The sequence below is a fragment of the Pseudonaja textilis genome, chromosome 15 (genome assembly GCF_049901715.1).
Source record: "Pseudonaja textilis isolate UNSWEBS1 chromosome 15, rPseTex1.2, whole genome shotgun sequence".
NCBI classification, from domain to species: domain Eukaryota; kingdom Metazoa; phylum Chordata; class Lepidosauria; order Squamata; family Elapidae; genus Pseudonaja; species Pseudonaja textilis.
In genome coordinates, this window is record NC_142004.1 from 6,297,690 (window position 1) to 6,325,143 (window position 27,454).

At 43.9% G+C, this 27,454-nt stretch overlaps 1 protein-coding gene across 1 annotated transcript in view; it reads left to right on the forward strand.

Annotated features, from left to right (window-relative positions):
- Window positions 1-27,454, forward strand: part of HIC2 (HIC ZBTB transcriptional repressor 2) — a 69,579-nt gene that overhangs the window by 28,448 nt on the left and 13,677 nt on the right. The gene's annotated exons all lie outside the window — the stretch shown is intronic.

The following is a 27,454-nucleotide window of genomic DNA, read 5'->3' on the forward strand; positions in this document are numbered from 1 at the left end:
TCTTTACTCAACTGCAGAAGACATGTCGGAGAGAAAGTCAGTAGGTCCTCCAGCCAACTTTTGACTCTTTACATGAAAAAGGCTCCTCCGTCAGATTTCTTTGGCAAGAGTACAACATAGTTTGCCTTTACCTTTTGTCTGGGATGTAGTCCAACTTTCTCACTCGCTTCCAGCTCTGGAATTTCCTGGAATCTCCCGTTCAGATGTTAATTACGTTCGGTGCGTAGTTTTTTCCCCCCCGTATCGGACAAGGTCAGCTGGGACCGGTATCACGGAAAGGCATTAATAAACTTAATATGCTACATCCCCTTAGCTCCATCTCCTCTGCGGTGCTTTGCTTCCCTCCTATCAAAGGGTAAAGCATAACATCTTTGGAACAGTGATGGTCTATCTTACGTTCTTTAAACAGCCTTCGTGAATGTAGTATATACTACATCGTAACATCCTTGGAACAGGGATGGTCTACCTTACGTTCTCTAAACAGCGCTGATGAATTTAGTCTGTAGAGATTCTCAGTCCTCCAGGTCCAAAAGTGCTTTTTTTCAGGAGACAATTGGACTTTCTTTTGAAGATGTTTCGCTTCTCATCCTTTCTTTCTTTCGAAGATGTTTCGCTTCTCATCCAAGAAGCTTCTTCAGCTCTGACTGGATGGTGGGGGAATGGAAGGATTTATATTCCTTGCAGACAGCTGGTCATTTGCATCCTTTCAGAGGGTCGTTGAGGCCACTTGGAGGTTTGTCTGTGTCCTCAGGGGCCACCTGAGTGGTGTTCTTAGTTCTTGCAGTCTGCAATTTTTTTCCTCTGGAAATCCATTCTTACTCCCCCAACATTTGAGGGTGTTCACCCCAAAGTGCATAGCTAAAAATCTGTAGAGATCCTCAAGTCCTCTAGGTCATGGTTGTTCCAAAGGTGCTTTTTTCAGGAGGCAACTGGATTTTCTGTTTTTTTTTCTTTTGAAGATGTTTCGCTTCTCATCCCAGAAGCTGCTTCAGCTCTGACTGGATAGTGGGGACTCCTTAGTTAAGCGGGTGGGAATCCTTCCATTCCCCACCATCCTGTCAGAGCTGAAGAAGTTTCTGGGATGAGAAGCGAAACCTCTTCAAAGAAAAGAACAAAACTTAAGTCCGGTTGCCTCCTGAAAAAGCACCTTTAGGATAAGGAATTTGATATATAGTGCATCCCTTTTACTCCCATCTTCTTACTTCTGCTTTGCTCCTCTCCTGTCAAAGCATAGATCTTTGTGGGGTGCCACAAGGTCCCGTCTTAGGCCCAGTACTCTTCAAATTCAGTGTAGAGAAAAGTAAAGTCCTACACTTAAGCAAGAAAAACCAAAAAGTACACACATAGACCGGGTGAAACCAGACTTAACAGCAGTAACTATGAGAGAGATCTTGGAGTCTTAGTGGACAACCAGCTAAATAGGTGCCAGCATTATGCAGCAGCAGCCAAAAAAGCTAATGCAATCCTAAATTGCATTAACAGAGGGATACAATCAAGATCACTCTATAAAGCCTAGAGTACTGCATCCAGTTTTGGTCACCACACTATAAAAAAGATGTTGAGACTCTAGAAAGAGTGCAGAGAAGAGTAACCAGGATGATGAGAGGACTGGGGACTAAAATATTTGAAGAACGGTTGCAGGAACTGGGCATGTCTAGTTGAGGGAACAGAAGGACCAGGGGAGGCAGGATAGCAGTCTTCCAATATTTGAGGGGCTGCCACAGAGAGGAGGGGTGATTTTCCAAGGCCAGACAAGGAATAATGGATGGAAACTAAACAAGGAGAGATTCAACCTGGAAATAAGGATAAATTTTCTGACAGGGAGAACAATCAACCCATGGGACAGAAGTTGCCTTCAGAAGTTGTGAAAGCTTCATCCCTGGAGGCTTTCAAGAAGAGACGGGACTGCCATTTTTGTCAGAAATGGTGTAGGGTCTCCTGCTTAAGCAGAGGGTTGGACTAGATGACCTACAAGGACCCTTCCAACTCTGATTATCTGTTGTAATGGTTTTGGGACAGTGACTTTCTACCTTATGGTCTTTAAATAGCATTAATGAATTTAGTATACTATATCCCCTCGACTCCATCTTCTGTTTTGCTTCCCTCCTGCCAAAGAATTAACTGTAATGGTTTTGGGACAGTGACTTTTTCTACCTTATGTTCTTTAAAGAACATATCCCGAACATTATAGGCTGCTGTTTTCCTTCACTTCGTCCAAAACTGTAAAGCCAAAACAAACTGATTTCAGGAAGCTAATTTCTAAGGGGAAAAAAAAAAATTAAAATAAAATCTGTTCCTTGACCGGGAAGCTATATTCTGTGCATTGCAGCTTAAGCTTCTAGCTCCCTTGTCTGTTTATTAAATAAATAAATAAATAAATAAATAAAATAACAAGGAAGAAGAAGAAATCCCTTTGACCTGCTTGGCAAAGTAACTTTAAAAAAAAAAAAAAGTTATGCAAATTTTTTCCTGAAATGTCACCCTTAATCTCTTGAGCCACCGAAAATGCAAAAAGCAGACACTGCCTATGTATCTATTCCTCCCAGCCCCCTACTCCCTTTCGCAACCTGGGAGGAAAAAGGCCAGGACGGGTTATGGACTTGTTTGCTTTGAAACACCCATATATCTTCAACTGGAGGGAAACTTCGATCCCCGACTTTTAACGTTTCTCGTTTTCTCCTCCTTTCCCTTCGGCTGCAGGCTGTGGAAATGGGGTTGTGGGGTTAGGGCCCCCAAGTCCCCGGGGCTTCATTGAGAGGGGGGGGCGGTCAAGCCAAGACATTTCTCTTCCCCCCTTCCATCATCCAGCAAACTGTCTTATCCTGAATTCCAGGTTTTTCTTCCTCTCTTTTCTCCCAGGCGGTCCAGAATAAAAGAATAACTAGAGTTATACACTGACTTATGTTCTTATTTAGTGTTATTTCTACTCTTTTGAGGAGGGTGGGCTGTCGGTCACAGACAGAACGTAGAATGGAATATAGATTTAACAGATTAACAATTGGCAATTAAAGAGAAGGAGCAAAGGGAATATTGTAAGATATGGGAACTATTTTATCGATGGCTACAGAAAAAAATACGAAAGTTAGAAGAAATAGCTAATAGACTAGTGAAATACAGAAAACAGGTTAATAGAACGAAACATGTTAAGAAGAGGAGTGCTATAGTAATAGAGATATTATTAATATACATAATAATATTATTAATAAGAATAATAATAGAGAATTAATACCAAAGTAAGCTAGAAGAAATAGCTAATAGAGTAGTGAAATATAGAAAACAGGTTAATAGAACGAAACACGTTAAGAAGAGGAGTGTTATAGTAATAGGGATATTATGTATATTAATAAGAATAATAATAGAGAATTAATGCCAAAGTAATGATCAAGGGTGTAAATTTTAATCATTTATTGCACATAATAATAATAATAGAGAATTGATACCAAAGTAATGAACAAGGTGTAAATTTTAATTGTTTATTGCACAACTATTTGTACCCAGACAACACACGGTTAAATGGAAGGTGAATTGTATGTACTTTAAATAAACTAAATTGTTTTTTTTTTACAAAAAAAAGAATATAGATTTCGAAGGGCCCTTTAAGGTCTTCTAGTCCAACCCCCTGTTCAAGCAAGGAGATCTTATACCGTTCCAGACAAATTCTTGCCCCAGTTTCTTCTTTAAAAGCACTCACAACTTCTGAAGGCAAATCGTTCCATTGATCAATCGTTTTCACGGCCAGGAATTTTTATCCTGGTTTACAGGACCTCAAGAATTTAGCCTTGAACCCGTGTCTCAACCGAGGCCACCCCAGTTGGCTGGAAACGATCCTGAGAGAAAAAAAAAAAGGCAGAAGGTGAAAGAGAAGAGGAGGAAGAGGGAAGAAAACGAGAGAGATATTCAATTTTGATAATCTCCTGCTCCTCATTAAGGCCGAACGGCTGCCGGCCACTGAATTAGTCACTTTTCTGGAATTTATAATCTTTTTCTCTCTCTCTGCGAAACGACCTTGAGAAAAAGCCCTGTGGCACCAGGTCGGTTTTCAAGGGCCAGGCAGACACGTGAATTCGCAGCACAGGGCGTGGGCCAAAGATTTTTTTTTTTTTTTTTAAGAAAAAGCAATATCTTTATTTGGGGTGGAATGTGCAAATTGCTTCAAAAACTTCCCCCTGGTGTGGGCGAAGGAGCCTCGGGACTGATTTTTGCCGTTTGCCAATGTTTGAAACAACTTCTTTTTTCCAAAAAGCTTTTCGTTTTTATTTCAAACAAACAAACAAATCCATCTTTCAGTTAGTTATACAGCGTGTCGACTGGGTACATACATCTTGGGCACATATTAATATACATTTCTTACTAAGTTTACATTGATCTTACAACCTATTCAACATTATATCTCATTGTAACGATATCATTAAAAGTCTTACTTTGTTTTCCAACCCGGTATAAAATAGATCCCAAATCATATAATTCTCCTTTTCTTCTTCTTCTTCTTCTCTTAATTGCCAATGTTAACCACCTCATTTCTGCACCTTCCAATATTTTCTTAATTTACTTCTCCTCCAGTTGGAATCTTTTCATTTTTCCAATGTTGAGCAAATACAATTCTAGGCTGCAGTTAATGCATGTATCATTAAATATATTTTTCAGGTTTGAAACTTCTGAATGGACGGTAACCCCCATTTTTTAATTTTCTCCGGTTAAAAGGGGACTCTGCAGAATTGGGGAAGGAAATCAGTTGGCAGGTCCAAGGTTGAAAAGGTTGGGGTTTTCCTTTTTCTTAAAATGTCATTTTATTGAAGGTTTTGAGGGGAAAAAAACGAACACAAATGAATATAAAGTAAGAACAGAACCAAACAGAACAGGATTAACCAAGTTGGAAGGGCGTTGGAGGTGTTCTAGACCACCCCACTCCTGCCTAGGCAGGAGAAACCCTACACCACTTCAGACACATTGTTCTCCAAACTCTTCTTCAAAACTTCCAGGGTTGGAGCATTTACAACTTACGGAGGCAAATTGTTCTGTCAGAAAAGGGTTGGAACGAAAAAGGCTCGGTTTGCAAAGTGCCACGCCTTTATCCTCTCTACTTTTAAAACCATAAATCATAACTTTATTCCTACAAAAAGCCTATAAGGGGTTTCCAATCAGCCATACAACATCAGTAATGGTCTTTTCCCTAACCAAGGAAGGTATTTTAGCCATCCCTGCAAGTTTCATCAGAACAGAATAACAGAGTTGGAAGGGGCCTCATAGGTCATCTAGTCCAACCCCCTGCTTAGGCAGGAGACCCTACACCATTTCTGACCGATGACAGTCCAGTCTGTTCTTGGAAGCCTCCAGTGATGAAGCTCCCACAACTTCCGAAGGCAACTTCTGTTCCACTGGTTGATTGTTCTCACTGTCAGAAAGTTTCTCCTTATTTCCAGGCTGAATCTCTCCTTGGTCAGTTTCCATCCATTATTCCTTGTCTGGCCTTCAGACCATCATCGTTAGCCACTGTCCAAAGCCAAGGAAGAAAACAGTTTGCATTTGGGGATGAGGCTGTCTGATAAATAATTTTGGCATGTTCTTTGAAATCCGGATTGCTTATGGAGTACTTTTTTAAAAAAAGTATTTGAAAATATTCTTTCTCGGCTTCATTTGCCATTGGGGAAGAGAGAGAGAGTTGTCTGAGTAAATCAGCATTAGAGAAAGGGCCATTTTGGAGGAACAAGGAAGAATTTAGCTGGCCCTGTTATATCTGCCAGATCTTGCTTTTATGTGCCTTTGGAAAAAACCTTGTAAATTTGGGGGGGGAATTTTTTTTTGGTGCGTGGAGGTGGGTGGAGAATGGGGCTGAACAATTTGCCAGCTTTGGAAACAGAAAAACAAAAAACCGTAAGGAAATATGTCTGAAGTGGTGCAGGGTTTCCTGCCTAAGCAGGGGGTTGGACTAGAAGACCTCCAAGGTCCCTTCCAACTCTGTTGTTCTGTTCTATTTTTTTAATATAAGTTTTTTTTTATTTTTTAAAGATAAACATTAACAAACACAAACATAGAACATCAACATAAAACCATCTCCCAAAATATAGCATGTGCTACATCTCTTTTGTGCAGTGTATAATATAATAACAGTCTTCCCCTTCCAAATATATATTCATATTACATAAGTCAACTGTACATATTATATTGTATTGTTAGACTCAACTACAAGTTCACATAATTCTTATCGAGCAAATCTGAGTTTTAACAAATCTGAGAACATAACATTCATTTCATTATATTCAATTATATAATATCATTACATTATATTATCTTGCATATTTATTCTATTCTATTCTAAATAGGCATAATATTGAAAGCGTGTGGCTTGAATCATTCATCGCTGAATTCAGTTTGGGTTGCAAAATGCTTGGATCCCCATTGCCCAAGGGGTCAGGCGTGTGGGAGGGGAGGCATAGAGATAGTCCTCGGGTTTACGACTATAATTCCTTGCCAGAATTTCTGTGGCTGCGCAGGGTTAAATGAATCATTTCCTCGTTTTATGACCTTCCTTGCCATGGTGAAACCCTTGATAAGTAAAATCACATAGCCATTAAAAGAAATTCTCCTTCTCAGAAGCTGGCTTGGAAAGCCTCTGTTGTAAACACATAGCCACGAAGTGACTTAAATTTGCATCACATAACTAAGGAGATCTTAATGGCCATAAGTGTAGGGACTGGTCATTATTACTCCCACTTTTTTCAGGTCCGGTGTATCTTTGGTTGCTAAAGAAAGGTTTATAAATTGAGAGCTTTTGAAGTGACCTCTCACTACTTCGTTGCAGGCACCTCCCTACAGACAAATCCTAAACACAGGCAGTTCTCAACTTACGACCGCAATTAAGCCCCAAAATGTCTGTTGTTAAGCGAGATGTTGGTTAACATTTGGGTTTTGCCCCATTTTATGACCGTTCTTCCCACCGTTGTTAAGTGAGGGGGAGTAGAACTCCTTGGCATCAGAGCATGTTAATAATAATAATACAGGAAATACTAATAGCTCTGATGGTCGTTTTGAAAAATGCTTTCTTAGTGAGCACCTAAAAGCCAAGGGGAACCTATGTGCCAAATTTCAAGTTTGTTGGTTTTACAGTTCTGGAGATTTTGTGATGATGCATGAGGGGTATTTCGCTTTTATAGAGAGAGATTTCGCAGCCATTTAAGCGATGGTGACCACCCTGTCCTGTTCGAAGGGATCTTTTGCAACAATGAGTAGCTGCTGAAATGTTCTTTAAAATCATTACTGGTGCAAGTACCTTGCCAAATTGGAACGGTCGTGTTTTAAATACCTGGAGGGAAAGGTGTGAAACGGGCCTAGATTTTTAAAATAAATTTGGCACCTGTTGTGGCACGCTTCGAATTTGATTGGCACCGGCAGGGGAAAGATTACCTGGCCAGGTAACAAAAACAAAACAAAAAATAAAATAATAATTTGAAGCTGTGCCAGCCGGATGATTAACATTAATTAGGTTGGCACTGAAGCTGAGTGGCAGAGAACAAATACTACATGTAGAAGATTTACATCTTGGCATTTGCGTTTAACTGGTTCAGGATAAGGTGAGGCAGAAGTGCTTTCTCTGCCCGAAAGGCAGGGCAAAAATGGTGCCATGCCGAAAAATCCAGGAAAAAGCAACATTGGGACTGGCACCTCGTTCCATTAAGTGAAGCGGTTGCTAAGTGAAACCGAGATTCTGCTTTAACTTTCCTCGGCTATTACAGATCTGTGAAGGTTATTAAGATTATTGGTAGCATATTTACTTTTTTTTTTCATCATTTAGGGGCCATTCATCATCGTAATGGTGAATGGTCATTAAATGAGGCAGTTGCTAAGCAAGGACTACATATGGGTGGATAACCCCACATAATCACTGGAAGACTTCTGAATTTATTTATTCATAGGTTTATTTTTTAAAATTTATATGCCATCAGAAATTATGTAGGGTCTCCTGCTTTGGTGGGAGGTGGGGTTGGACTAGATGACCTACAAGGTCCCTTCCCACTTTGTTAATCAATCAGTCTCTGCAGTGACTTCAGGAGAGGAGAGAACTCTGCATGAGAAATGAGAAAAGTCAAGGTGGCAGCTGTAACTTTTTATGTGTTTTGGGGAGAAGACAAATGTTTCTTGACCCTCACCTTACTATTTTGGAAGGGTTTGGAAGATCTCTAGGAGCCCAATTCTTCTAACTTTGCCCAAACAGTCTAAAACTGGAACACCCCCCCCAAAAAAACATAACTTTGACTGAAAGCAGCCTGGTATTGGATTTTGGGGAAGGGTCCACAGGGGTATCATGTCACTTGAATTAACTCAGTCCTCAACTTACAACTATTTGTTTAATGAACATAGTTACAGCAACATTGAAAAAAGTGACTTTTTCACACAACTTGCACAATCCCTGTGGTCGCATGATCAAAATCCAGATGCTTGTAACTGGCTCATATTTATGATGGTTGTAAAATGGGGGCAAACTGACCTAACAAATGTCCCTTCCAGCTCTGTTATTCTATTCTATGCACTTAACAACCGTGTTCCTAACTTACGCACTGCAGTGATTCACTTAACGCTGGCGGCAAGAAAGGCCATCAAAATGGAGCCAAGCTTGTTTAGCGATTGTCTCACTGAGCAACAGAAATTTGGGGCTCAGTTGCAGTCATACGTCAAGGACTACCTGAAGCACAGCCTTCAAGGGGAAGAAGCCACGCCCCCCAATAAATACAATGTTTCCCCAAAAATAAGGCCCAACTGGAAAATAAATCCTAGCGTGGTTTTTTCAGGATGCTTGTAATATAAGCCCTACCCCCAAAATAAGCCCTAGTTAAGATCTCAGCCACTCGGTACCATATTTCCCCGAAAATAAGGCCCAACTGGAAAATAAGCCCTAGTGTGATTTTTCAGGATGCTTGTAATATAAGCCCTACCCCCCAAATAAGCCCTAGTTAAGATCTCAGCCACTCGGTACCATATTTCCCCCAAAATAAGACCCAACTGGAAAATAAGCCCCTAGCATGATTTTTCAGGGTGTTTGTAATATAAGACCTACCACTCCCCAAAATAAGCCCCAGTTAAGATCATCAACCAGACTTAGTACTGTTATTTTCCTCAAAATAAGACCTAACCGGAAAACAAGCACAAATGCATCTTTTGGAGCAAAAAATGAATATAAGACCCGGTCTTATTCTTGGGGAAACACGGTACATGATTAGCACAGCCCGAGGGAAGCTACCCAACGTTGGGTGAGAGGCGTTTTGCAATCTTGATTGGCACTTTGGGAAGGGAGAGGCGGAGACACGGCTCCTTTCTTGGTCCAGTTCAGCTCGTTTTCCTGCTCTGTAAAATTGGGCACAGCAGCTTTTCTTTGTTTTTGGCCGCAAAAACCCAGCTAGTTCTCAAGCACCTTTCACAACTGGGACGGGGTTTCGTTTTCAACAGAGTAGACGGGACAACTTCCAGGTGTCTGGCGAATAGAATTGAGGAACTGCAACACCTCGAATTATCTAGGAAGTTTAACTGGCTAAAAGGCTGGTGGACGGAGGGGAAAGTCGGTGAAGACCAGTTGAAACCACATCCTTAGCAGAAGACAACTGATCTTCCCCTCGGTTTCTTCCTGTTCCCTTCTGGCCTTCTGTTCCTTGCCATCGTCGTTCTGTTGCCCGGTGCCCGTTTTTTGTTTCCTCTTTGCTTTCAACAATGGCGAACGGCCAAGTGGCTGGAAGTCGCAAGCGACGTACAAATTTAATAAAATTTTGGGTGGAAGTCAGCCAGATAGTTTAGATTGGATTTGGCATTGTTATCCATTCGTCGAGCCCTTCCTGAGAATCTGGGATAGGAAGATGTGGGTGTTTGATGGCGTTAAAAGTCTCGTTGCAGGATGTAAGCTGTTCCCAGTAAAGCTGCCTTCTGCAATTGACCGATGGGGATTTTGTCAATGCCAATATTAATGGTTCATTGCAGCATTTCCTCCCACCTGTCGAGTCCTTTCCCCAGTACCTGAGATAGGCAGATGTTGAATGTTTGATGGTGTTAAAGGTCTCGTCGCAGGATGTCAGCTGTTCCCAGTAAAGGTGACTTTTGTAATTGACCGATGGGGATTTTGTCAATGCCAGTGGTGTTCCATTGGTGCTCCAAATGTTTTTGGACTGTACCCAAGGCGCCTGTTATCATCAGTCCTCTTATTATTATCTATCAAAACCCTTGTTATTGTCCTTTGAAGGGCAAATAAAACGGACCCACACTTTGGAACGAGTGATGACGTACTGAAATATTTTAGAGTTGTGTTTGTTAAAATTGGCAACTTTAAGAAACATGGACTTCAACTTCCAGAATTCCCCGGCCTGCATGCCATATTAAAGTTGTCAAGTTTGGGAAACACTATTTTTAGAGGCACCTCTGTTTTTTAAGGCGTTTAGATAGGTTTTTGAGTGGTATTGTTACCAATATGTGTATACCTCTGCTTTTTTTAAAAAAATTAAAAAATCCACACGTATTTAAATTGTTTTGAAACTGTTAAACACTCACTTGGTGGATCAAGGAATCGAGAAGGATTCAGTTTAGCCAATGAAATAGTCTTCCCCTTACAAGACAGGCTGTGCGTTTCCCAAAAGTAAAAGCCAAACCGGGGGAAGGTTACAAAAACTTTTTTTAAAAAAACTTTGTGTGTGTGTTTGTGTCTCTGCATAAGCGCTTTAAATGTACAGCATTTTTGGATTTTAAATTGAAAAACTGCTTTTGAGCAAACAGGGTTGTATGTGGGGCACGCCTCTCCGCAAACTCGAGCTTTGGCCCAGGGTTGCAGAGTTGCAGAAAACAGCTGTGTAACCCCCGGGAGTTTAAAAAAAAATGCAGCCATTTAAAGGAGTTTCTGCAAAGTTGCTCCAAAAACCATGTTTCAGATAACAGAATAACAGAGTTGGAAGGGGCCTTGGAGGTCTTCTAGTCCAACCCCTTGATCAGGCAGGAAGCCCCTGCATACCATTTCAGACAAGGGGCTGGCCCTCCAATCTCTTCTTGAAAACTTCCAGTGTTGGAGAATTCAGTTTCTGGAGGCAAATTGCTCTACTGATGGATTGTTTACTTTGACTCTGAAACAACATGCAGCCTTATCAGTGCAGTTGGTCCTCATCTTACGATAACAATTTGCAGCAGAATTTCCATTGGCTAAGCAAGGTGATTGCTCCTGAGTTTATGACCTTCTTTGCCAAGACGGCTAAGCAAATCCTTGCCATTCTTCACGCTTAACGACCATTGTTGCATCATCCCCATGGTCAGGTGAACGAAATCCAGATGCTTGGCAGTGGACTCGTATTTATGACGGTTGCAGAGTCCCGGGTGTGTATGTGTGTGTCATGTGATTCTCTTTTATGACCATCTCACAAACAACGAGGAAGTCAGATCCACTTAATAACCGTCTTGCTAGCTTAACAATTGCAACAATTCACTGAACGACGGTGTCAGGGAAAGTTGTAACATGGGGCCAAATTCACCTAGCAGCTGTCTTGCTTAGCAATTAAAATTTTGGATCTTAAGTCGAGAACCTGCCATAAAGTATTGCTTCATTTTATTCCCCATTTTATTTTATTTTTTTTGTAGATTTTTCCAGTAATGCGTCCCATTCCTTGACTCCTTTCAAAACGTTCGTTTTTATTTGCAAAACTTCTGTTCTCTTCAAACGGAACCTCTCTCCTTCCTTTTAAAATCCCAAATCTGACTTTTTTCCTCTCAATTCATCCGAATCCGTTGGGTTCTTCAATAATCCGCAACCTTGACTTTATTCCCTTATTTTAATTGCTCCAGATAAGCAGGTCACAATTTTTCTTTCCAGTTCCTCATCATTGTTCTTCTCCTTCTTCGAGTATGTTTTAGTCTGAATTGCTCTACAGCAGAGCACCCACTCAAAAAGCTTTTGATGGGAGGATTGTTGAGTTGTTGAAGGTGGTGCCAAAAATAGAACGAAGTGATAATTAACTCTGTTCTTGGTTGTCTTCGGATTTTTGGCATGTAAAGGGTTACACGGTTTTCAGGCAGCCTAGCATTAAATTCCTTTTTCCCTGCGAAAGTCTGGCTTAGCAAGTTAGAGCAATTTATTTTGTGCTTTGTAATTCTTTTGAAACAGAAGTTGCCCGGTCTTTGTTATTTTTCCATATAATCTACTGTATTTTACTATTCGCTGTGTATCTTCCTTTGTTTTTCTTTTTCTTTTCCAAAAGATATATTTCCAAAAATTCTTTTGATTTGTCTTTGGGTCTTTCCTTCATGTAAAGCTGGATATATTCCCCGCAGATGGATTCTGTATTCTAAATACAACATTTTATAGTTGATTTCACTGAAAAACTGTATCCGGCTCATTTATTGTCCGGAATCGCTAAGAATCTGTTTTTTGTGCCTTTTTCATTTGCCAGCAAGTAGTCCCCGTTTATCATTTGGTCTTTTTTTTTTTCATTTTGTGTACCAGGCTACTGTTTTTTTTAAGGGACACGAAATATATTTCCTTATCATCCTCACCATTCACTAAAGATTTTCAGATTTTGCCCTTAGAATTTTAGAGAGAATTTTAAAAAGATGGAGAACCTACACAGATCAAGAAAGAAAATTGATGTACATGTGGCAAGAAAAAAGAGATAAGAATTAGAAAGGATGATTATAAGAGAATTCTCAAGAGATTGATACATAATAGGTAAATAGATAGCCAAAAGGGCTAAAGATGAAGAATAATAGTAATTGTAAATAAAAGCAATATGTATTAATGATATGTACAAATAGGTAATGGAAATGTAAGATAATATTATAGGTTGATGCCAAAGCTGTTGAAAAAATTAATTAAGATTTGTACTGGTGGAAAACAATAAAAATCTATTGGAAAAAAAAGAAAGAAAATCGATGTCTATTCCAAATTTCAAGATATGCATCCTTTTGTTTTCACTGAGATATGTGGTGGGATAAAATTATTATTTTGTTCTGCTTGACCCAACCTTTGAACTAAGGGGAAATTTCCAGTTACAACAATTAAACATGAGATGGCTTGCCTCGCCTCCTGAAATAATAACCACCAGTGCTTCATCACTGGAGGTTTTGAAGAGGAGATCTGACAACCATTGATCTGAAATGATATAGAGCTTCCTGGCTGAGCAGGCAGGGTTGGACTAGAAGACCTCCAAGGTCCCGTCCATCTCTTGCTATTCATGATTTGGTGGAAGAGAATTAAGACTTGTTTGAATTATTCTGTAGTTGATGCTAACCCCCCAAAATTATATTTACAATACACGGATTGCAGTTTTAGTCTGCTGCAGCAAGAAAGGGTAAAATGGAGCAAAATTCATTTAACAACTGTCTTGCTTAACATGTTGGACTCCATTGTGGTCATATGTCCAGGACTACCTGTATATTTAAAACACTAATAAATTAATGTGCCTTGATCAGTGTTTCCTTTCGTTGTGCGTTAAAAGTACTGTCAAAAAGGACTGAGGTTTGTAAAAAGTTATTCTCAGCTTTGCTTGCATTCGGATGTAACGTACAGATTAGATATGTATAGGAATAACTAAAAATGTACGGAAATGTGTTTATGTAATGAAGACATCTTAGTACTGTCAGAGATGATTGAGTTTTGTAAAAACTTATTTTAAAATTTATTTGTATTTTAATGTTTCTAAATTTCAATAAAGGTTAAAATTATAAAAAGAAGGGAAGGGGAAGGAAGGAAGGAAGGAAAGAGAGAGAAAGAGAGAGGAAGAAAGGGAAGAAAGGAGAGGAAGGAAGGAAGGAAAGAAAGAAAGAGCAAGAAAGAGAGGAAGGGAGAGAAAGAAAGAGGGAAAGAAAGAAAGAAAGAGGAAGGGAGAAAGAAAGAAAGAAAGAAAGAGGAAGGGGAGAAAGAAGGAGAGAGAGAGAGAAAGAAAGAGAAGAGAAGAGAGAAAGAAAGAGAAAAAGAAAAAGCAAGAAAGAGGAAGGGAGAGAAAGAGAGAGAGAGAAAGAAAGAAAGCAAGAAAGAGGGAGAGAAAGAAAGCAAGAAAGAAAGAGGAAGGGAGAGAAAGAGAAAGGGGAGAAAGAGAGAGAGAGAGAGAAAGAAAGAAAAAGAAAGAAAGAAAGAAAGAAAGAAAGAAAGAAAGAAAGAAAGAAAGAAAGAAAGAAAGAAAGAAAGAAAAAAGAAAGAAAGTTAAGTTCTGCTTTTGCTCGAAGATTTTATATTCCAGAGCAGGGAGGCATTTAGTTAAAAGGGCCTGGTAGGAAACTGAATTGCAAAATTGCGTCTTGAGATTGACCAACGGCTTGTTAAACCAAACTTCTGTTGAGACTCGCCAATCCGATCTGTCTAAAGATTAACATCTAGGACTCTGGCTTTTCCCTCTTCTTCTTCCTCCTCCTCCTCCTTCTCTTCCTCGTTTCCTCCCAGTTCCAGGGCTTGAAATGGGATGGAAAGAAACCACCCACCCCCCTCCCAGAGACGAGGAACTGGGCCGGCTCCCTCTTCTCCTTCCGACTTCGGCACAGGCGGTCCTTGACTTAACAACAGTTCATTTAGTGACCAGGTTGGAAGGCCCTGGAAAAAGTGACTTTGGACGACCGTTTTTCTTCCAGCCTTTTGTAGCATTTCTATGATCAGGGGAATAAAATTCAGAAGCTTTGGCAGCTGCTTCATACTTATGACCGTTGCTGTGTCCCAAGTGTCAGGAGAACCTGCAACCAAGACAGATTCACTTAACAACACTCTTACTGGCTTATCAGCTGCTATGATTCACTTAACAACCAGGGCAAGAGAGGTGGTCAAATGTGAGCAAAACTCACTGAACAAATGTTTCACTTAACAACAGAAATTTTGGACTCCCATTATGGTTGTTAAGTAGAGGACTCACTATAATATACCCGTACAGGTGGCCCTCAACCTCTTAACAGTTCATCTAGCGGCTGTTCCGAGTTACAAAGGCTCTGTCAAAAGAGACTTGAGGACCTAACACCCGTTGCAACGTCCTTGCGGCCGCGCAATCAAAATTGGGACGCTGGGGAAACTGACTCGTAGTATGATGGTTCCAGTCGTCCCAGGGGGGCGGCGGGTGATGGGATCCCTTTTTTTGAGATGACCTTCTGACGCGCAAAATCAACGGAGGAATCATGGATTCACTCAATGACTGTGTGACTGACTGACAACAACTGCAGGGGTTCACTTCACAAACGCGGTGAGAAAGGTCGTAATATGGAGCAGATCTCATGGAACAAGCGTCTCACTTGGCAGTAGAAATTTTGGAAGCTCAGTTGTGGTTGTAGGTTAAGGACTACCTGTATGATCAAAAGTTGGAGGAACGGTGCCTGCCCTACTCTTCTCCTTCCAAATTTCAAGACAGGAGCTCGTACAATTGGGAAGGGAAGATTTCCACCCCACACCGAAGTCTGACTACCTCACCTTCAAATCTCAGTCTCTCTCTCTCCCCCTCTCTTTGTCTCTCTCTCTTTCTCTCTCTCTCTGTCTCTTTGTCACTCTCTTTCTCTGTCTCTCCCTCTTTCTCTCTCTCTGTCTCTCTCTCTCTCTCTCTCTCTCTCTCTCTCTCTCTCTGTCTCTCTCCCTGACTGTCTCTCTCTCTGCCCCTCTCTGTCTCTCTCTGTCTCTTTGTCTCTCTCTCTGTCTCTCCCTCTTTCTCTCTCTCTCCCTCTTTCTCTCTCTCTCTCTCTGTCTATGTCTCTCCCTCTCCCTCTCCCTCTCTCTCTCTCTCTGCCTCTTTATCTCTTTCTCTCTTTCTCTGTCTCTCTCTGCCTGTCTCTCTCTGCCTTTCTCTGCCTCTCTTTCTCTGTCTCTCCCTCTTTCTTTCTCTCTGCCTCTCTCTTTGTCTCTCTGTCTCTGTCTCCTCTCTCTTTTCTTTCTCTCTGTCTCTCTCTGTCTCTCTCTGTACCCACCCTGGGAGAACAGCGCGAGAGAGAGTCATGCCGTGTGTGTTGCAAGCTTCTGTCTTATCTCTCCCAGCTGCGTCCTCTCCTAGCCCCCCCCCACCCCCACCCCTTGCCCTCCCTAGACGTGGCTGGGTTTGTCTGAGCTGCATCCTTCCAAACCAGTTTTCTGGGTGGGGGGAGGGAGGAGTGTTCAGATGGGCAACAGAGACACATAATGCAATCCAGCAAAAATGCACCGCGGAGGTCTCGTGTCTTCCACCCACCCACCCACCCGCTTTACAAAGAGAATTCAGCAGTCTCGGTCTGCCACCTAGACTGGTAGTAAATGTATTTTTAGATTTTTATTCTATTTTTTTTCTTCCCTCCACTTCTTCCTGTACTAGAGTCCTTTCTCTGCATGGGCAGGACAAATGCCCGCAAAAAAGAAAAAGAAAATCTGACGGAGTTGAATGCTGTGAAAGATTGCTAGCTTTAAAAAAGGGAGAGATTTTATTTATATATATATATATTATTCTTGGGATCATCGACCACAGAGAAGCTGTTGAGTGGTTGTTTTGTTATATTTGGCTGGCATCACCCCAACCAGCCCAGATATTTACGCACACCAACTGATGGCAGGGGAAAATAGCTGTATTGCGTACCTCCACCTGAAATAGAATTTAAGGGAATCTCCTGCAGTTAACAACAGTCATTAAGTGAAGCTGGCCCTTCCCCTTTGACTGTACTTGTCTAAAAAGGTGATCAAAGGAAACCCTGGGACACTGCAACCGTCGTAAGTATGAGTCAGTTGTCAAGCATCTGAATTTGGATCGTGCGATCAGTGGGACACGGCAACCGGCGTATGTGTGAAAAACGGTCATAAGTCGCTTCTTTCAGTGTCATTGTAACTTCCAATGGTTGTTAAGTGAACTGTTGTCTTACACCATCCCAACTATGAGAAAGATTCCGTATCCGTTTGAATTCTCTCATCGTCTTCCCATTTTTGCATAGGTAGGTTAGAATAACGAGAGTTGGAAGGGGCCTCGGAGGTCTTCTAGTCCAGCCCACTTCTTGAGCAGGAAATCCTAAGTTCAGGTGAACTTTTTTCACTAGCCGAGGGTCGAAAGAGGGTCTTTGCTTTCTATGAGTCGAGCTTTCGGTGTCTGCTTTCATTTGCGGTCAAGGATGGGATTCACAATTCCCAGTAACCGGTTGCTGTCCGGTGGTTGGTTGGATGTGGCCTACTGGAACTTCCCTCGGGCCTCTGGGATTGCCATTTCCGGACTTCCAGAACTTTCGGTTCGGCCTATTGTTAGTACTCCCAGAGCCTCCACACGGGCCCTGCACTTCACTTGCGTCCAAAACAGGCCTCTCCTGGGAATGGAAGGGCAGGGTGAGCGGGGCCAGCCGGTCGGTTCAACTACCGGTTTGGCAAACCAGGTATAAATTTTTAACATCCGGTTTGCTCGAACTGGTGCAAACCGGCTGAATCCCACTCCCTGTTTGCGGTCCTGCGTGGAGAATGATGCCACGAGGTTTTAACGGGAGAGGAAAACCGTGCTGGGAATGGAAACGGAGACCTAGTTTGCATCGAGCTAAATCTCAATTCCAGGGATCGATCTCCGTAGGAAACCTGGCAATCTTTCGGCCCCCGTAGCTTCACTGTTCTAATTATGGAGCGTTACATATCAGATGCCGGCAATCTTTTGAGATGCAGTTATCTTAAAAAAAAAAACCACAAAACCCAGCTAGCTATCTGCAGGAACCCTGTGAGATCAACCCGAAATCTGCCTTTAGCTTGAAATCATGCAAATTGAATTTTTGTGGAATCTTATTTTGGCCGTATTAATTGGTTCCTGTTTTGATGGAAGGGATAGACCAACGTTTCAGGAACGGGTGGAAAGAAATCACAAGGAGAGAAGCAACCTAGAACAGAGGAGAAATTTTCTGAGAGTGAGTGAGGACAATCCATTAGTGCCTCCCAAAATTGTGAGTCTTCCAACACATTGGTTTTTAAGAAAAAATCGGACAGCCGTTTGTCTGAACGCTATAGGGTCTGCAACAAGTTTTAAGTTGGATGGACTTTGACGCGATGCTGCTGGGAGAATTCGGGGAGTTGAAGTCCATATAGAAAGGTGCTAAGGTCGAGAATACAGGGAATAGAGAATTACAGAGTTGGAAGCAGAGGGGGTATTCAGCCGGTTCTGACCGGTTCTGCAGAACCGGTAGCGGAAATGTTGAGTTGTTCAGAGAACCGGCCAATCCCGCCTCTGACTGGCCCCGCCAACCCCATCTCTTCTCTGCCTCCCATTGAGTCTCAGCTGATCGGCTGGGTCTCCTTTGGTTGCCCTGCACAGGAGAACGGAGCTGAAAAGCAGGTTAGTGGGGTGGAGAGGGAAGGGGGATTTTGCAGTATCCTTCTCCTGCCACGTCCACCAAGTCACGCCCACCAAGCCCACAGCACCGATAGTAAAAAAAAATTGGAATCCCACCACTGGTCGGAAGGGACTTTGGAGGTCTTCTAGTCCAGCCGACTACTCAAGCAGAGACGCTATACCATTTCAGGCTGTCCAGTCTCCTCTTTAAAACCTCCAGCGATGGAGTATTCCACAACTTCTGGAGGCAGATTGTTCCACTGATTAATTGTTCTGACTTGACAGATAATTTATTCCGGAGACAGGAGGCCATTCCATATGAAAAGGGCCAAGCTCAGAATGGACCAGCAACATCGACCAAGGATGACCTAGCTCAGTGTCCCAATTGTGGTTATACGTGGAGGACGATCCGTATTTTAATAGTTTCTGTTGGTAACTCTCTAGAAGGATTTTGACATTCCAAAATAGCCGCCTACCTGTTGGGAGGCTTAACATCTGCAAGATGGCAGATGTTTCGAGGCTCGTCTTGGATTGTATCACCGCTGCTTCCTCTGGCAGATGTTGGCCCCACCCTGGCCCATCCCTGGTCAACTGGATTGGTTTGGACAACTTTCATTTTCTCTAGCCTTTGGACAATAATGTTGTTTGTGGCAGCCTATTGATGTGATAAAAGATTGGTTAGGATAAAAAAAGAGAACAAACAAAGATCAGGGGGCACCCAAGACCCCTCGGATGCAATTATTGTCGCCATCTGGAGCACGTATGCGTAGAGAAGGACCATCCCCTGAAATCACAGCTGTCTTGTTTTAATTGTAGGTCTCCGTTTGCCACTGGAGGCTTGGCGAAACTGGATTTCAACATGCTTGCTTTGCAAACAGTTGTGGTGTTTGTCATGGATTAAAAACCTTCTTGGCCTCAGTTTCACTGGGTTGGGTCCCAGAGGGAGATGCCTCTTTCTTACAAACTCATTTTGTCTTTCATCTACCCAGCCGGTTTTGTGCAACCTTTGCAGCTTTAAAAGGATCGCTTCCACCCTCACCCCCCACCCCCATTTCAAACGGATTATTTAAACTGAGCTGAATCTGAATCGGGGGGGCTCTCATTTTTGAAAAAAATGTTCCGTTTGTTTGTATGTTCTTAACTTGATATGGTGGTAGGCAGGACAAGAAGCAATGGATGGAAACTAAGCAAGCAGAGAACCAAACTAGAAATAAAGATATATCTCCCGATAGAACAATTAAGCAGTGGCACCTCCAGAAGTTGTGGCTGCTCCATCACTGGAGGTTTTCAAGAAGAGAGTGGACAACTCAAGAGAGTCCATGAAATGTTGTAGGATCGCCTACTTGAGCAGGGGGTTGGACTAGAAGACCTCTCAGGTCTCTTCCAACTCTGGTATTCTGTATCTTCTTCTGGTATTGATAATCATCAACTTACAACCACAATTGGAACCAGAACTTCCATCACTAAGTGAGATGGTTGTTACGGGAATGGCACCCGTTTTGCTCTGATTGTTAAGCCAATCATGGCAATTGTTAATGGAATCCAGCCTCCTCCATTCTCCTCCTCCTCCTTCCTTTTCTTCCTCCTCCTCCTCGCCCATGGTCATCCAACTGACTTTGTGCCTAAGGTGGGACTAGAACTCACAGTCCTTTAAATTTGGGGAGCTCTTAGAGTCATCTTTTTCAAGAGGCAACTGGACTTTCTTGATTTTTCTTCGGAGAGGTTTCACTTCTCATCCCAGAAGCTTCTTCAGAACCTGAAGAAGCTTCTGGGATGAGAAGCGAAACCTCTTCGAAGAAAAACCGGAAAGTCCAGTTGCCTCTTGAAAAAGCACCTTTGGAACAACCATGATTTGGATAACTGAGAATCCCCATAGACTAGAGGTCTCCAAATTTGGCAACTGAAGGCTTGTGGACTTCGACAATTCAGCTATGCTGGCTGAGGAATTCTGGGAGTTGAAGTTCACAAGTCTTAAAGTTGCCAAGTTTGGGGACCTCTGCCATAGACCTTAGAAGACTCTAAAATCCATTGCCATTAATCCATGGCATACATAGATTTTGGTTTGCTGGTTGACACAACTGAAACGTCACCCTGTCTTTTCTTCCCCAGGTAATGTTAGATGTTGCCCCAGGGTGAATTCCCCTGTTGGTAGCTAAGGTAAGAGAGACCTTAGTTTATTTTTTATCACTGCTTAAAAAAAGATCCTTAGACACGTATAGGGAGATAAGGGTTACTCAAACGAGTTCCCTTACTACACATTTCGGTAATCCCCACAACTTACATCAGAGAAATTGAGGTTCATACTCCAATGGGACTACCAAGCTCACAGTCAACCTGTCTGCACAACTTACTCCAACAAAGTAGATTTAAGAGCCGGGGTGGCGCAGTGGTCAGAAGTATTGCAGGCTAATTCTGCTGACTGCCAGCAGTTCGAATCTCACCAGGCTCAAGGTTTTGACTCAGCCTTCCATCCTTCCGAGGTGGGTAAAATGAGGACCCAGATTGTTGAGAGCAAGAGGCTGACTCTAAACCTCTTAGAGAGGGCTGGAAAGCTCTGAGAAATGGTATATAAGTCTAAATCCTATTGCTATTGCTAAGCGGAGTTTTAAAAAACAAGGTTCCATATATATATATATATATATATTAACAACAGCAAAAATAGAACGATTGGCAAAAGAAAGTAAACAAGCAACCACTTGAAGACCTTCAGCATTGACAAAATCCCCATCGGTCAATTGCAAAAGGCTGGTTTGCTTGGGACAGCTTACATCCTGCGGCGAGACCTTTTAAGATAGATAGATAGATAGATAGATAGATAGATAGATAGATAGATAGATAGATAGATAGATAGATAGATGCCGATTTTCTGTGAAGCTACAAACTTAACTTAGGACTTGACCTGTGCTGCTGGTTTTTCTGCCATCGCGTCTCCAGAATTGGACATCAGGATTGGAGGAAGTTGAAGGTGGCCTTGGAAGAAGACTTGCAACGAAACCACTTGCAACCTCAACTTAGTAGCTACACTAGTGTTTCTCAACCTTGGCCAGTCTTAAGATGGGTGGACTTCAACTCCAGCTGGGCAATTCTGGGAGTTGAAGTCCACCCATCTTAAGACTGGCCAAGGTTGAGAAACATTGAGCTAGGACCTTGCTTGGTCAATGTGTCTGCTACATTTTAGGGCCAAGTTTGGAGATCTCCCAAATAAGCAAGATCTCGATTGTTTTGAAGAATGCCAGTTATTATTTTTTTTTAACTTGGGGAGGGTGAGGTGGCAGAAGGAAGAGCATCCATCATGCAAGTATCCTCGGCGAACATCCAACGTTGGACTTCACGTTCTCGGGTCCATCCGTGGGATCCTCTTGGAGCCAATGCTAGACTTTTGCAGTTGGCTTCTTAACGTTCTTCAGAAAACGTTTCGGTTGTGTCATCGGCATTCTCACGTTTTGAAAGGGGGAAGGGGAATAATGGAGAAGAGATGGATGGTCTTGGATGGATACTCGGGGAAGGAAGGGCCAGGGAGGAAAGGATCAAACTCAGGTGAATTGCACATCTGCAAACTTGATGATGGTGGGAAGAGACTTATTTAGTGTTGGGTTTCCATGGAAATGTTTTTTTGGCAAGCATGCCCTCACCCTCCCCGGCTTGCTTTCCTGTACATTTCCTGTTGTAATCATGTGTTCCATCTTTTTGTCCAAGAGACACATGTTTCATATTTTCTCATAACCTTCTCCTGACCCTTTTGGCAGGGGAACAGATACGAGCTTGCCTTCTGCCTCTCCCTGTCTTCTACTCTTGATTGTAATGGCTTACCCAGAATGGAAAAAGTACGTGTCACTTTGGTCTTCCCCTCCGTTGTGTGTGTGTGTGTGTGTGTGTGTGTGTGTGATCCCTTGGAACTTGGATTGGAATTTGGAATTGTTGGGAGAAGGGTCAGCCAAGATCCAGGCATTTTGATGCTGCTCAGAAGTTGAACTTCAGATCGGCTTCTTGGTTTGGGCTGCTTCTTGGTTCCCAAGCTTCTCCTTGAAAACCGTTGAGGGGGTGGTTGATTTTTTGAAACCAACGTGGGGAACCAAAACTGAGGTGGTCATCTCCCCAAAGGTGGAAGAAACACCCTTCCGGGCCCACCAAAGTTTTCCTTTCTGCTGTCGACGAAAGAGGTGAACCTCAGGGAAAAGTTGGGTTTCTTGGGTTGAGCTACAGCATTGCCTTTGAGGGGGAACTCTCGGGAAGCCTTCTCCAACTTGTTGGCCTCCAGAGGTTGAGAAGGAGCATGAGGACAACGCTGCTCCGGGAAAGGCGGGATCCTGGATACAACCCCCCCCCCCAAAGTTGTCCATTTAAGGAAGGTTGGCTGGCACCAAGAGTGGGATTCAAAAAATTTGGGCAACCGGTTCTCTGCCCAATTGGTGGGTGGGTGTGGGCATGGACTACTCAGCTTCCTGCACCACCTCCAGGGGAGGACATTTATTTTGCCCTCCCCAGGCTCCGGAGGCTTCCCTTGAGCCTCCAGGAGGTCCCAGTTTCCGGACTTCTGAGAGACCCGTTTTTCACCCTCCCAAAACCTCCATGGGGGCCCTGCACTTTCCTGGCATCCAAACCAGGCCACGAGAGACTCCTGGGAGGAGAGAGGGGCAGGGTGGCATCCAGTCCTCGCAACTACTGGTTCAGTGAACCAGGTGTAAAAATTAGGAACCGGTTCAACCGAACCGTTCCAAACCGGTTGAATCACAACCCTGGCTGGCACCCATGCACCCGATCTGAAATTTAGAAATAATAGAAAATATCTGATACTCTATGGAGGAAGATGGCGCCATTTTCCTGTTGGCATCTCGGAGGGAGGACATGTTCTTGGTTTTCGTTGGGTAAAATTTAGATGGGAAACAGGTTTCCTTGTGGACCAGGGGGGAAAAAAAGCACGAAGAGATGATTGGTTAGTTTTTTAAGGCACAGGTCATCCTTCTCTAATCTGGGTGGGCTTAAGACAGTGATAGCGAACTTTTTGGTGGTGGTGTGCCGAAAGCACAAGCGTGCGTGTGCCAGAACCCACAATGCAATGTGCCCCGCCCCCCTGTGCATGCGCAAGCAACAGCCCCGCCCTCTTACCTGCACTGCACATGCGCACACCTCCCAGATGATTTTTGGCCTGTTTGAGGCCGTTTTCGCCCTCCCGGATGCTCGAGGGAAGCCTCTGCAGCCTGGGAGGCTGAAATTGGGCCCGTTTCATCACTTCCTGTATTTCCAGAAGGTCCATTTTTCAGCCTCCTGAGGCTGCAGAGGCTTTCCTCGAGCGTCCGGGAGGGCGAAAATGGCCTCAAATGGGCCGAAAATCATCTGGGAGGTGCGCGCATGTGCAGTGCAGGTAAGTTGTTGCCCTGGTTGCTAAGTTAAGCATTGAAGTGTCAAGTTAGTCGCACAGTTGTTTAAGTGAATCTGGATTCCCTTTTGACTTGGCCAAAAGGTTGCCGTAGAGCAGCGGTGGCTAACCTTTTGGGGCTCCTGTGCCAAAAATTGTGTGTGCACGTGCCAGCACCCAGAAGGCAATGCTCATGCCCCCTGGGCATGCGTGCAAAATCCCCCCTACTGCCCCCTTACCTGCACTGTGTCTCTCAACTGATGCTTGGCTTATTTGAGGCCTTTTTTTAGATTCCAAGAGGCTTGAGGAAAGCTTCTGCAGGCTTTGCCGGCCGAAAAGTGGGCCTGTTTCATCACTTCTGGTATTTCCAGAAATGCGTAAAGTGATGAAACAGGCCTATTTTTCGGCCTGCAAAGGCTTTCCTCAAGCCTTTGGGAGGCCGAAAAAGGCCTGAAGCAGGCCGAAAATTGGCTGTAAGGCATATACATGTGCAGCGAGGTAAGTTTGCCTGCGGCTCGCGTGCCAGCACAAATGGCTTTGCATGCCACCTGTGGCATGCGTACCAAAGGTTCGCTATCACAGCTAAAGAGAATCACATGATCCCGGAACACAGCAGCCACCCTAAATATGAATCTGTTGCCAAGCATCTGGATTTTGATCACGTGACCATGGGGGATGCCACAACGGTCGTAAGAGTGGAAAGGGATCATAAGTCACATTTTTTTCAGAGCTGCTATAACTTTGAATGGTCCCTGAACAAATTAAGTTGAGCGCTATCTTTATTGTTACCAATAATCAAAACACTGGAGGCTTTCAAGAAGAGATTGGACTGCCATCTGTCAGAAATGGTGTAGAGAAGTGGTCGCCAACCAGTTTGCTGGGGACGACCGGTGGGCTGGGGACCACTGGTGGGCCGTGATAAAATTTTGGTGGTCCGCAGAGAAATGTCACCCCCAAAGCAATTAATCCAGGCTGCGCGAGAATACAAGGCTGTGCCACCCACATGGCCCGTGGGAACTCAAGGCTTGTGTCGCTTACATTGCGAACAACACAAGGTAGTGAGGGGAGGGGGGAAAGGACGGAAGGGGGGAACTTGTCACACTAGTCCCTCACACCTGGCCTGGCCACCGGGCTGATTTTTCCTGTTTCTTCTTCTGCTTCTTCTGCAGAAGTAAAGCAGCAAAAGTCTTCCTTTCTCTCTCCCAAACTCCGCCGGAAATGAGTCTTTGGGACCCGGCAAAGCATCCTGCTCCAAGAGGCTGCGCCAGTGTGACAAGTTCATTTCTGGCAGAATTTGGGGGAGAGAAAGACTTCTGCTGCTTCTGCTGCTTTCCTTGCATGAAGCCAAAAGTCTGTCTGTCTCTCTCTCTCTCTCTCCTCCCCCCCCCCCAGAACGGAGCTGGAGACGGTATCCTGCGATCCCAAATAAAGGATGATCGACCAGTAGGAAAACGGAGTGGGGAATTTTCCTGAAGACTTTTTGGGGGCATTTTCCCAGGGTCTCTGGTCCGCGGGATTTAAAATTATGAGTTTGGTGCTCCCAGAGGTCCAAAAGGTTGGCGACCCTTAGCGTAGAGTCTCCTGCTTTGGCAGGGGGTGGGATTAGATGACCTACAAGGTCCCTTCCAACTCTGTTAATCTAAAAAGTTATCTTAATCGGTTCAGTGCTTCCAACATTCTTCCTTTTTTGATGGGGGATCAGAAGATCTTTCAGTGGGGGGAGGAGGAGACATGGACATAACCACAGAGAACTTGTGTGGCCCCGTGGCCACTTTTGGAAAACCTTGAAATACTCCTCGTTGAATATTTCCAGCGTCTCCTCCCAAGCTTGCAGATTGCAGCCCAGAGCACATCTACAGAGCAATGCAGAGAAACCGCAAACCCATTGCATTAATAATACACGACTAGCTGGTTCTTTGTTTAGCCTATCGGGAGAGAAAAGCTTGCGCTTCGCAAACTGGTTATGGCACCTGCAGTATTACGCATGAGTAATCCTCTTTGTAGGAGCTATCTTGAGATTGTCCTTTACACGCCACTTGGCTCTCCAAGGAAATCAGGTTCTCGAGCGTGCAAAGAAGAGCAACAAAGAGGATACAAAGGGTCTTGGGGCTAAATCGTATGACGAACAGGATTAAGGGGTGGGAGACACGATAGTAGTCTCCCAATGAACAGCGTGGTGGCCTCGTGGTGAAGACTCTCGCCTCCCGCTCAGAAAGTAGAGAGTTCAATCCTTGGTAGCAGCAGATGTTTCTCTCCCGGAATGCAAAGGAAAAAATATCTGCTGTGAACTCAGTTTAGGTGTCGGGAAGGGAATCTGGCCAGTCAATGCTCAGCTCCATCCAATCATTCCGACTCTACCCCAAATTAAGGGATTACGTTTTTAAAAAAGGGGAATTATAGTAGTCTTCCAATTCCTGAGAGGCTGTCACAGAGAAGAGGGGGTTGACCTATTCCCCAAAGCACCAGAGGGGCAGGACAAGAAATAAGGAGTGGAAGTTTGTTAAAGGGAGATCCAACCTACGTGTCCTGACAGAGCAATTAATCAATGGAGTAGCTTGCCTCTCAGACTTGTGGGTGGTCCATCACTGGAGGTTTCAAAAATAGACTGGACAATCATTTGGCCAGGATGGTATAAGATCTCCTGCCTTGAGTAGGGGGTTGGACTAGAACAATGGTCATCGATCAGGGACCACTGGTAGTCCGCGAGAAAATTTTGGTGGTCCGCAGGGAAATGTCTCCCCCGCCCCCCAAAGCAATTAATCCAGGCTGCGTGGGAACACAAGGCTGAGCCGCTCCAAATGGCCCGCCCACCCGCTGGCCCCCACCCTTCGGCCAAGCGTAAACCTTACCTTGAGTAGAGCCACGCGAGCTGAAACTGGACGATATGACCACCGGCGGGGATGGGAAACCCGCCCCGGGGTGGCTTGCTGACGTTGGTAGGAAAGTCGGTCCCCTATTCCAGCGCTGCAGTGGTCAAAGGATTGGTCCTTTGGTCATCCTAGAGCAGCTGCTCCTCCAGTCCATGGCAGGCCGGTGCACCTGGGTGGAGGAGCAGCTGCTCCGAGATGACCAAAGAGCCAGTCCTGCGACCACTACAGCTCTGGAACAGGGGACCGACTTTCCCACCGACGTCAGCAAGCCACCGTCAAGCCAAAAGTCATATTAGTGTCCAGGAGATTTAAAATGATGAGCTTGGTGGTTCCCGAGGTCCAAAAGGTTGGTGACTCCTGGACTAGAAGACCTCCAAGGTCGCTTCCAACCCAATGATTCTAGGTTCCCTCCTCCTCCTCCTGAAGGATGAGGAAGAAGAGGAGGAAAGGAAGAAGGAAGGAAGGGAGGGAGGGAGGGAGGAGGAGTCCTTGATACTCCCTGAATTTGGTGGGTTTCCTTGCAGGCATTTCCTGACCAAAGTAGGTTGTGTCATCAATACTCAAGTAAACCTCGTTCCCTTCTAGCACTGTTGATGTTACCTAGTTGGGTCACAAAATGTCTGCAAGAAAACCACCAAGCTCTAGAGAGCACCAAGGACCCCACAGTTTTCCTCCTCCTCCTCCTCCTCCTCCTCCTCCTCCTCCTCCTCCTCCTCCTCCTCCTCCTCTCCATGTGTTCAATTTGATGCCTCTCCTTTCGGGAGGTGTTCAGCTGTGGAACACGTGAAGGCCAGATTAAGTGTCTTTAGCACATGGCTTCCGTGTCGGATTACATCACCAGCCTCTTAATTTTGCCTCTGCTTTTTTTTTTTTTCCCCCCCTCTTCTAATTGAAAAATCTGGGCCAGCGCAGAAATTCTAGACTGCCCGAGGAGCAAATTGGAAACCCTGGTAGACTTCCTACATTCGAACCCATTGGGTCCATTTGCTCAGGTTTCT